At 45.6% G+C, this 12,374-nt stretch overlaps 1 protein-coding gene across 3 annotated transcripts in view; it reads left to right on the top strand.

Moving 5' to 3' along the window:
• PITPNC1 (phosphatidylinositol transfer protein cytoplasmic 1) overlaps nt 1–12,374 on the top strand; it is a 268,917-nt gene that overhangs the window by 165,301 nt on the left and 91,242 nt on the right. The gene's annotated exons all lie outside the window — the stretch shown is intronic.

Raw genomic sequence — 12,374 nt, 5'->3', positions numbered from 1 at the left:
TCCATAGTTTTGACATTATTACCTCAGTGTTGAGTCATGTCTGTGTGTCTCAGATTGGACTGAGGAATGGTTACCTCGGATCATCATTTTGACCCAAAGTTATTCCAGAACTTCCTGGGATTGAGAAACACTGGGCAATTACAAGTGCTGACAAGGTTATGGAGAGCCTGGCGCTCTCGGACACGACTGGTGGGAATGCAAAATGGTGCAGCCATGGCATCTGGCAGGTCCTCAAAAAGTTAAACATAACCATATGATGAACGGTTCCACTCTAAGTATATACCCAAGAGAAACAAAAAGACATGTTCACACCAAGCATCTACAAGAATGTCCGTGGCAGCATTATTCATAATAACCAAAGAGTGGACACAAGTGCACATCAACTGATGAATGGGTACATTAAAATGGTATATCCATACAATGGAATATTATTCTGCCATAAAAAGGACGCTGAGAGAATCCAAACACAAAAGACCACGTACTATGTTATTCCATTTATATGAAATGTCCAGAATAGACAAATCGGAGACAGAAAGTAGATTGGTGGTTGCTTCAGGTGTGAGGTAGGGGAGGAGGTTGGAGTGACTGCTAATGGGTATGGGGCTTCTATTTAAGGTGATGGAATAGTCTAAGATTAGATTGTAGTTACGGTTGCACACCTCTATGAATAGACTAAGAACCACTGATCTGTACACTTGAAATGAGAGAATAACATGGGAGTGAATAAAGCTATTTTAAAAAAGAAAAATCAAGTTCTAGGTTCAGGTCTGGGCTCTGGGACTCCCAACTTTCTGAAAGCAAGTCATTAGGAAAGGAGTCTGGGATCTGTTTTTAACAACCCCACCAGACGAGGTGAAGTTTTAGAAACATACTTTTAGAATACGATTTTTGCTTCACTGGTATGGGAGGGATTAGTACCCTTTAGCTTGCAGTTTCCACCATGTACTGGGCAGTGTGGGGGGTATAGTATGACAATAATGATGATCTCAAAGTGGATAATGCAGGTCTTCCAGAAGTTTCACCTCTGCATGTTTTTGAAGTATGGAGCCCCCAGAGAGCCTCAGACTTGTCTCCCTGGCCTGTTCTCTGCAGCCACCATCCCTTCTCTCCCTTGGCAGGTATGGACAATGCAGCCAGGCTCCCAGCACCACCCAGAAACCAACTATAAAATTTCCAGTGCACTTGCCTGTTTCACTTTAAGACTCGCTTACATTCACTTTCCTTCTTGTAAGTGATTCTTATTGCCATAGCAACCCTAATCAATCACTGGACTAAAAATAGCTCTTTCGTTTTTTTTTTCCAAAGCATGTCTGTAGTGAATAGAAAATTGAGCTCTGCCGTGCATTTTGCATATGCTGCTTTCCTTTCCTGACACTGAACTGGGGTGTGTCTGTGTCTGGGAATTATTCTTGCAAGGAGCCCAGGTACTTCACTCATCTTTCCTGGATTTCTTCTTCCTGACTGCAGATTCCCCCCTATCACTTCCAAGAGATACAAGTACATGTTTTTAATGTTAACAGGGAACATCACTTTCCTGCACATTCGGTTTCAGATGCTGGAGATTTCACAGCTACCTGATGATCACTTTCCAATAAGAGATTCATTCCAGTGGATCACATTGTGTTTGGAAGGCAAATTAAGGATGCTCAGATGCTGGTTCAAAGGAAGTTAGTCCTGGCGGGGAGCAGATGAGAGCAACACTAGTAAGATTCTTCTGGCTTAGGAGGATCTAAGCTAGAAAATCAAAGAGGAGATGACAAGAGTTTTTTTTCCTCCTTTCCCCGGTTTCTCCATGATACCTGTGTTATTTTTAGGGGCCCATGGACAGAGGAGCCTGGTAGGCTACAGTCCGTGGGGTCGCTAAGAGTCAGATACGACTGAGCAACTTCACTTTCACTTTTCACTTTCATGCAATGGAGAAGGAAATGGCAACCCACTCCAGTCAACCCACTCCAGTATTCTTGCCTGGAGAATCCCAGGGACAGAGTTGCCTATTGGGCTGCCGTCTGTGAGGTCACACAGAGTCAGACATGACTGACGCAACTTAGCAGCAGCAGCAGCAGCAGAGGCAAAATAAACCCTGGATCTAATAAAGGGAATATTTGTTAACGATCCTCTGGCCAAGCTGCTTTTCTAGTCAACAAGAGAAAGAAAGAGATTTTTCATAGGGAGAAGGTTCTAGATCTTGAATGGGCCCAGGGGAGGAAGAGGGCAGAGGAGGGGCTGAAATGAACTCATTAATGTCCCCTAGACTCTGAGGGATGAGGCTATTTCACGGCCCTCTCTCTGCTTCATTGTGCTGCTCTGCAGTCACTGCCGCAGCCCTCTGCCTGTGAGCAGGTTCATCTCATGGGACCCTCTGGGGCTCCCAAATGCTGTCTTTTGATGCTATTTCTTAGCTTCTCTCAGCCTCAGTTTTTTAAAATAAGGCTAAGTGAACCAGCAGGCATAAAGCTTTAAGATCTAGTAACTCATGGAAATTCTGGTAGTATTCTTGTTTCCCTGTGTGAAATTGGCAAAGGGGTCAAGGAAGTCTGAGAAGAGGTGAAAGGAAAGGGCCCCTGTGCAGAAAGAGGAGCTGCTTTAGGAAAAGGAAGACAGTAAAAAGGATGGACCTGGAAGATGTGTGGATGTGTCCTCAAAATACAAGTTAGGGGTCAGAGCAAGGCTGGAAGGACCCAAGCCTGCTCCTTGGCTTAGCTGCCGCCATCCATGTCACAGGAAGGACTGATCAGGTGAACACTGTTGCTGCCACTTCAACAAATTCACAGCCTCCCAAGGCATCCTTACACACACACACACACACAGTGGAGGAGTCTCCCTACACACATGCCATCTCTATTTAGTCCCCATCTGGGCCGTGGGATTTCATGCAGAGGAGTACAATGAGGCACACCAACGTTTCTGTAGTATCTGTTCAGCCAGACCTTGGCCTGGCTTTGGACGTTTATTATCTCACTCCACAGCTAAGAGATTGGTATCGTATCCATTTTACAGACGAGAAAACTTAAGCTCAGAGTGATTAAGGAATTCGCCGAAGGTCTCAGTTTCTTCCGAAAAGAAGCCGGAGTTTGAATTAAATGTTGTTTCACTCCAAAACCTGTATTCTTTCTACTGAGCAACCGCACTTGCCCCCTGTGGGCTAGGTGCACACTGCTGCATCTGGACAACAATCAGTGGCAAGTTTCATGGCATCAGTTTCTAGCAAATACCACCCTGGGCAGTTAGCAGTGGCCATTGACAGAGGGGATGATATTACAGATGGAACTAAGTTAGAAAGAGTACAAATTCCCCAATCCCGTTTTCCTAGATATGTTCAAATCTCAAAGTCTGTGACACTTTACTTAGATGAGAGCCAAATGAGTGATTAGGAAGGGAAGCAGTGGTTGTATTCTTGAGGTTGTGTGTTATATTGGTTTTCTATTGCTGTATAATAAATGCCCCACAAATGTGGTGACTTAAAACTTCACAAATTTATTTTCTCAGTGTTTCCACTGGGGCTCAGGTTAACTGAGTCCTTGGTTCAGAGTCTCATCAGGCCGAAATCAAAATCTCAGCCATAGTTGTAATGTCATCTGACTCTCAAGGTCCTCTTCCAAGCTTACTGGTTTTCGGCAGAATTCCGTTTCTTGTGGTTGTAGGACTGAAGTCTGGTTTTCTAGTTGGCTGGCCTCCAGGCATCACTCTTGGCTCTTAGACACTTCCCTCAGGTTCTAGCCACATGGCACTCTAGGACATAGCAGCTTACTTCCTCAAAACCAACCTGCTTTGGACTTCCCTGTTGGTACAGTGGATAAGAGTCCACCTGCCAGTGCAGAGGATGTGGGTTCGATGCCTGGTCCAAGAGATCCCACATGCTGTGGAGCAGCTAGACCTGCGAGCTGCATCTACTGAAGCTTGAATGCCCTAGAGCCGATGCGCCACAAGATAAGACCGCACACCACAATGAAGAGTGACCCCCACTCACCTCAACTAGGGAAAGCCAGCGCAGCAGTGAAGACCCAGAACAGCAAAAAAAATAAAAGAAAAGATCTGCTTCTAAAATGAAGTCTTATATAATGCAACATTATCTGATCCCCAGGGGGGCTTCCCTGATGGCTCAGCTGGTAAAGAATCTGCCTGCATTGTGGGAGACCTGGGTTCGATCCCTGGGTTGGGAAAATCCCCTGCAGAAGGAAATGGCTACCCATTCCAGTATTCTGGCCTGGAGAATTCCAAGGACTCTATAGTCCAGGGGGTCACAAAGAGTCAGACATGACTGAGCGACTTCCACTCCACACTATCTGATCCCCATGGTAATCTGTTCAGAAGAGTAGTGAAAGTGTTAGTCACTCAGTCATGTCCAGTTCTTTGGGATCCAGTGGACTGTAATCAGCCAGCCTACCCCATCCATGGAATTCTCCAGGCAAGAATATTGGAGTGGGTTGCCATGCCGTTCTCCGGGGGATCTTCCTGACCAAGGGATCAAACCCAGATCTCCCCTGTTGGAGGCAGATTCTTTACTGTCTGAGCCACCAGGGAAGTCTCTATTCATAGGTCTCATCTACACTTAAGGGGAGGGATTATGCAAGATGTGCAGTTATACCAGGGATTATACCAGGTGCTGGGAATCTTGGAGACCATCTTAGAACTCTGTCTACCATGAGTATTTTAGTCTTTTCTCCACGATGCTAGGAAAGATTGAAGGTGAAAGGAGAATCGGGTGACAGAGGATGAGATGGTTCCATAGCATCACCAACTCGTTGGACATGAATCTGAGCAAACTCTGGAAGATAGTGAAGGACAGGGAAGCCTGGTGTGCTACATGTAGTCCATGGAGTCACAAAGAGTCAGACATGACTTAGCAGCTGAACAACAACCACCATGTTGCTGTGGGCCAACCAAGTGACATGGAGAACACAGGAGTATTCTGAATCCCTTAGACAGTTTTTGATGCTTTTGAACTGTGGTGTTGGAGAAGACTCTTGAGAGTCCCTTGGACTGCAAGGAGATCCAACCAGTCCATCCTGAAGGAGATCAGCCCTGGGATTTCTTTGGAAGGAATGATACTAAAGCTGAAACTCCAGTACTTTGGCCACCTCATGCGAAGAGTTGACTCATTGGAAAAGACTCTGATGCTGGGAGGGATTGGGGGCAGGAGGAGAAGGGGATGACAGAGGATGAGATGGCTGGATGGCATCACTGACTTGATGGACATCAGTCTGAGTGAACTCCAGGAGTTGGTGATGGACAGGGAGGCCTGGCGTGCTGCGATTCATGGGGTCGCTAAGGGTCGGACACGACTGAGCGACTGATCTGATCTGATAGACAGTTTTAGCCAATGAGTGACACTCCTGATAATCTCTCTTCTTGCATCATGCAAGTTTGGTTATGTCAGGATTCCCAACTTTTTTCCCACTCCCACACTACTTACAGTTGCCTCAGTGATATGGAATCCCCCTCTCTGGGAAATGTGTCCAAATCCCTAGGGGATAGCATGTATTTTGAGAAAGTCCATGGTTGGAAGATGGGGTGCTCCCTTCCCCACCCCCTAGATATTTGAAAATGACTAGGTTAGGTGGTATCTTCCCAGCTGAAGCAAAGCCCTTTGTCGCAGAAAGCAGATGCAGGCAACCTGGAAGTAAAATAGATGCTTTGATGCCTGAATAACTGAGGAGACAGGGACTCCCACCATTCCTAATGCAGCGGGTTGTAGGGGAGGGATCCTTCTACTGGAATAGCATTGGAGCTTGTCATTTGGTTGGTGAGCCGGACAAACAGACAGCTCAATGTGGTGATGGAAAAGGAGGTAAATGCTGTGACAAAAATACAAACAGGATGCTACCTGTATACACCAGATAATCATTCTGAAGTGGTGTTTGAAATGGTAAGATTTAGGAAAGAAATATCAAGCTAAGGGCATTGTGGGCAAAAAACATGGCAGCCAGAATGTTTAATGAAATGGGAAGTGATCTTCTGTGACGGGCTATGGGATGAATACCAGGCAAAGCCAGAAAAGAAGATTCAGGTCAGAAGCAGAAGACTCCAGGTCTTCCCCTCAAGGAGAGAAACTGAGTCAGCAGGACCCAGAAGTTCACTGTTTGTGATGGGTGAGTGTATCAAATAGTAGGTGGAATAATGTCCCCCTTAATATTCATGTCCACCAAAACCTCAAGTGTGACCTTATTTGGAAGTAGAATCTTTGCAGGTGTTATTAGTTAAGCACCTTGAGATGAGAGATGAAATCACACTAGATTTAAGGTAGGATAAATCCAATAACTGTTGTCTTATAAGAAGACACAGAGGGACATATGGAGGGAAGAAGGTGATATGGAGACAGAGGCAGAGATTGGAGTTGCAGCCACAGACCAAGGAGCCCCTGGGGCCACTGGAAGCTGGGAGAGGTGGGAGAAGCTAGGCCACTGGAAGCCTAGAGCCTTCAGAGGGAGCACAACATTGCCAACATCTTGATTTCAGACTTCTGGACTCTAGGACCATGTGAAGATACATTTCTGTTGTTTTAAGCCGCCAGATTCATGGTAATTCGACAGCTCTGGGAAACTTGTACAGTGCAGAACATTCAGATTCAGTATGGATGTTTCAAGTTTGATGTGCCTAGAGGACCCTTGTCGGGGACAGCCAGTGGGCATCTGGACCTGTGAGAAGGGCAGCCGGGTGAGACATGTCAGTTACGGAGGATTCATAAAAATGGGTCATGGAAAAGTCAGGAACAGATGAGCTCAATTGGAGCAAGTAATAGGGTGGAGGGCAGAACCTGAGGGACCACTTTCACTGAAGGACCAGAGGAGGGAAGAGAGCTGCTGTCACTGGAGGAATTGCTGAGTCGTATAAAACAGTGGGCTTCTCAGATGGCACTGGTGGTAAAGAACCTGCCTGCCAGTGCAGGAGACATAAGAAACACGAATTCGTTCCCGGGGTCAGGAAGATCCCCTGGTGGAGGAAATGGCAATCCAGTATTCTTGCCTGGAGAATCCCGTGGACAGAGGAGCCTGAAGGGCTATAGTCCATGGAGTCGCAGAGAGTCAGACATGACTGAAGCAACTTAACACACACACACACACACACACAGACAGAAAACAGTTTAGGGAGGCCTACGGGGTGTAGATGGAGAAGCAGTGCTGCTTTGAAAATTCTCTGGTAATCAGTCCTTCCATACCATATTGCGCTGCTTGAGAAAAAAGATAGGAGGTGGAAAAGTAGAGCCAGCAAGCATCAACTATTCTTTCAATAGAGTTTGGTTGTGAAGACAAGGAGGAGTGGGATTGGTTTTAGATCAGAAGAAACATAACTGAGGTTATTTGATGCTTGTTTGTTTTTTAAGAGTATGACCCTTTTCATTATATGTTTAGACAGTAGGAAGGAAGCAGGGAGAGGATGCAAATAATCAATGAAACAAGTTTCCAGAGAAGAAGCTTACAAATATATTTAACCATGCACCTACTCTGTGCCAGGTACTGTGCTGGGTTTACCTGAATGATCCTCACTGATCTTCTAAGCACGCCTACAGAGTAGAAAAAAATCGTCCCTGCTGGGGATGGGAAAATAATTTGCCCAAGTCGATACATCTCAGGTCTGATGACTCCTCTGTGTCTCAGTTCTGATCATTATATTATTTTTTTTCCCCACTGGGATAAAGAAGGCAGCATCTTTCTCTGATTCACAAAGAATAGGAAGCAACATAAAGAAGAAGATTTGCGACAATGGAGGAGAGGGAAAAAGTAGGTGTTCCTGTCACTTGATCTGTGTCATTGTTAAACAATGAACCAAAATTATCAACTGCAAGGAAGGAAGAGTGAAGCCAAGCACGGGTCTTGAGAAGGGAAGGGGTTTAAGATAACCTCAGTGGTGACATACAATAGGGAGCCAGCTAGGGAGAAAGGAAAAAAAGCCTTACTCAACAGTTTAAACTCGATTAGGATTAGAGGAACAACAGACTGCTTCCAAATCAGGAAAGGAATATGTCAAGGCTGTATATTGTCACCCTGCTTATTTAACTTATATGCAGAGCACATCATGTGAAATGCCAGGCTGGATGAAGCACAAGCTGGAATCAAGATTGCTGGGAGAAATATTAATAACCTCAGATATGCAGATGACACCACCCTTATGGTAGAAAGCGAAGAACTAAAGAGCCTCTTGATGAAAGTGAAAGTGGAGAGTGAAAAATTGGCTTAAAACTCAACATTCAGAAAACTAAGATCATGGCATCCAGTCCCATCACTTCATGGCAAATAGATGGGGAAACAATGGAAACAATGAGAGACTTATTTTGGGGGGGCTCCAAAATCACTGTGGATGGGGACTGCAGCCATGAAATTAAAAGACACTTGCTCCTTGGAAGAAAAGCTATGACCAACCTAGGTAGTGAATTAAAAAGCAGAGACATTACTTTGCTGACAAAGGTCCGTCTAGTCAAAGCTATGGTTTCTCCAGTAGCCATGTGTGGATGTGAGAGTTGAACTATAAAGACAGCTGAGTGCTGAAGAATCGATGCTTTTGAACTGTGGTGTTGGAGAAGACTTTTGAGAATCCCTTAGACTGCAAGGAGATCCAACCAGTCAATCCTAAAGGAAATCAACCCTTAATAGTCATTGGAAGGACTGATGCTGAAGTTGAAACTCCAATACTTTGGCTACCTGATGCAAAGAACTGACTGATTGGAAAAGACCCTGATGCTGGTCAAGATTGAAGGCAGGAGGAGAAGGGAATGACAGAGGATGAGATGGTTGGATGGCATCACCGACTTAATGGACATGAGTTTGAGCAAGCTCCGGGAGTTGGTGATGGACAGGGAAGCCTGGCATGCTACAGTCCATGGGGTCGCAAAGAGTCGGACGTGACTTAAGCGACTGAACTGACTGACTGAGGATTAGGATTTTTAGGGAAGCTAACCTACTTGGGAGAAGCAGGAGTTGATCTGAAGATGGACATCTAGTTGGAAAGATTTTAGTGATAGTGTCAAAAATGCCCCAAGCCAGAGACGCTTCAGATTTTAACATGAAGCAATGTATACTACAGGGCTCTGAGAATCAGCCGTTGATATCCTAAGGGGATTATCAGTCCCAAACCACTGCTGAAGGAGATAGAGCTGAGCAGCCTGGGGCTGGCCTGTCCGTGTCTTCCCATTGCCTTGCCAAAACCAAGTACCCTTCAAGCCTCTTGCAGGATTGCCATTCTGACATGAAAATAACCTAAGTCCCTTGACTCAAAAATAACAACATCTGTTAATTTGCATAAGAGTTTTGCATTTCGTATTTTGGGTTTAATATCCAAAATTCACTTGTTTGAATTTTGAATGCTAAAATTCACTTGTTTGACCTTAGTTAAGTGGTTTAGAGATTCAGCTGATTAAAAACTCTTTACGGGTTCCACTCTGACTCACCTAGACCCACCTCCCACCCTGGACAGCTCTGTTCTTTTGCTGCTTGGTACTGTGCACACATTGGATTGAGCCTCATGAATTTTGGGTTGCAGGCATGCTAAGTCACTTCAGTCGTGTCCAACTCTTTGGGACCCTATGGACTGTAGCCTGCCAGGCTCTTCTGCCTGTGGGATTCTCCATGCAAGAATACTAGAGTGAATTGCCATGCTCTCCTCCAAGAAATCTTCCTGACCCGGGGATCAAACCCCTGTCACCTGTGGCTCCTGTGTTGCAGGCGGATTCTTTCCCTGGCTGAGCCACCGGAGAAGCCAAATGATGGGTTAAAAAAGGACAAATCGGTTCACCTGAAGCTTGATATTTTGAAAAGTCTCTGCAGGTTCATGTTCTCAAGTTCACAAGGCTATTGAGAACTCTGTGTTGGGGCTCTTGGCTCATGACAGGCGGCCCTTCCTTAGAACTCCCTGGGTCTGGATGTGAGGGCAGCAGTTGTGCAGCGAGAGGTTTGAGAGGAGACAGCAAAGAAGGTGTTAATGAATGATCGCACGGCTTCGTTCTCCATAAAGGCAATTACTGGGATTGATTGTTTCCATGTTTCCTTAGTCACGGTTCAGCTTGCTTGTTTCACTCAGATTAAGACAGATGAACGCTGAATGCACACAGACGTGTGATGTCAGGAGAATTATCAATGGTACATCGAAGGCCTCTGCTTTCTTGAACAGATGCCACTTGGGGGAACTCAGTGGAGCTGAAAGGGGATCAAGGCCACCATGAGATGACCAAGTGGGGCAAGGGTGTGTATGGTGGACCACAGGATTTTAGATAATGCATCTTCTCTCTTTCCTTCCCATACGTGATATAGTGGGGTGGTGTTCCAGCTTACACCTGCAATAGCATGCTGCAAGGCTTGACAAAGAAAAATGCTTGAGCCCCATCCCCTGAGTTTCTGATTCAGTGGGTCCGGCACTGGGCCCAGAAATTTGCCTTTCTTAGAAGTTCCAGGGTGCTGCTGCTACAGGTTCAGCAATCTCATCCTGAAAACCAGTGAGGTCTTCATCAAGAGCATAGACACTGATCAGGCCACCAGACTTTGAATCACGACTTTACTTTTTACTAGCCGTGTGGTCGTGGGCCATGTACTTAACCAGTAGCCAGGACATAGAAGCAACCTAGATGTCCAGTGGCAGAAGAATGGATAAAGAAGAGGTGGCACATATATACAATGGACTGTTACTCAGCCATAAAAAGAATGAAGTTGAGTCAGTTGTAGTGAGGTGGATGAAAGTTGAGCCTGTCAATACAGAGTGAAGTAAGTCAGAAAGAGCAAAACAAATGTATATTAAAACATATACGAAATCTATTAAAATGGCATTGATGAACCTGTTTGCAGGGCAGGAAGAGAGGTGCAAACATGGAGAACAGACTTGGGGACATAGCCGGGAGATTGAATTGAGAGTCGCATTAACGTCTGTATCCTACCATGTGTAAAATCGAGAGCTAGCAGGAAGCTACTGGATGGCACCAGGAGCTCAGCTTGGTGCTCTGTGATGATGGCCTAGAGGGGTGGGATGGGAGGGCTGAGGGAGGTTCTGGAAGGAGGGGATATACAAATAATTATGGCTGCCTTGCATTGTTGTACAGCAGAAACCAAAACAACATTGCAAAGCAATTATATTCCAATTTTTTTTAAAAAAAGGTAATGACAATAGTTCCTATTTCATGGGATAGTTAGAAGGAATAAATGAATTAGAACTTGGAAGCACTGAGACCAGTGCCGGGTCTATGTACATTGGATAAATAAAAGAGGCAACTTCTTGGAACTGGGAGCATGTGGACCCAAGCCTCACTCCTCCAATACCTGCAGCTCCCAGTGGGGTTGCTGGGTCCTTTTAGTTTGTAGTCTGCGATCCTATCTCTAGAGGTCAGGAAGGTTAATGCCCAGCTCAGGGCCAACGCCAGCAGGAGGAAGGCCACATCGACCTCCATCAAAATCCTCTTCTCAAGCTATGCTAATCCTTCATCTACTGAATACGTGGAATGGGCTCAGTGAGATGTGGGTGTCAGGGTGATGTGCATTTGGGGTTTTTCTCCCCTGTGCCGGCAGAAAGACAGACTGTCTTTCATGTCAAGTTCACATGCAGCCTTATACTGATTGGTTAAATGTTTGCTCGATATGCAGAACTGATATGTTTTACGCACATGGTTTCATTTAACCCTCACAATGTCACTGCTAAGTAATCATTGCTGTCTCTGTTTCAATATTGCTGGGGTTCAGATAAATTCAATGACTTGTCCAAAGTCACATGGCTATCAAGTGATAAACCCCAAACTAAAAGCCAGGTCTGTCTGACCTGAATAATTTATAACCGTAAAGCTCTACTCTACCACCTCCAGCTTATTATGAATATTTATATAATGGTTAAGGCTGGCCCCCAGGTATCCAGCCGTGGTAGCTGCTCCCTAAAGGGAAGCACCCTGGAACTGGGACTGTCTCTGTTTCAGGGGGTTGGTTTTCTATAAAGCCTGTGGTCGGACTCACAGAATATACTCCTTTAGGAAATGTCCTCTTTGCCAACTTCTCTTGCTGCTGCTGCTAAGTCACTTCAGTCGTGTCCGACTCTGTGCGACCCCATAGATGGCAGCACACCAGGCTCCCCCATCCCTGGGATTCTCCAGGCAAGAACACTGGAGTGGGTTGCCATTTCCTTCTCCAGTGCATGAAAGTGAAAAGTGAAAGTGAAGTCTCTCAGTCGAGTCCAACTCTTCGCAACCCCATGGACTGCAGCCCACCAGGCTCCTCCATCCATGGGATTTTCTAGGCAAGAGTACTGGAGTAGGGTGCCATTGCCTTCTCCAGCCAACTTATCTCATTGCCTAGTTATTCTCTCTGGCCTGATTCCTGGGTGAAATTGTGTTCACATCACCAAAAGTAGCTTTGCTTACATTTGGATATGGACTTAGTGTCTTAACATCTCTGGTTTCGGACAGTGGTCAC

Source organism: Bos indicus x Bos taurus, chromosome 19, assembly GCF_003369695.1.
Source record: "Bos indicus x Bos taurus breed Angus x Brahman F1 hybrid chromosome 19, Bos_hybrid_MaternalHap_v2.0, whole genome shotgun sequence".
Lineage (NCBI taxonomy): Eukaryota > Metazoa > Chordata > Mammalia > Artiodactyla > Bovidae > Bos > Bos indicus x Bos taurus.
This window is presented reverse-complemented; position numbering and strand designations above follow the sequence as displayed.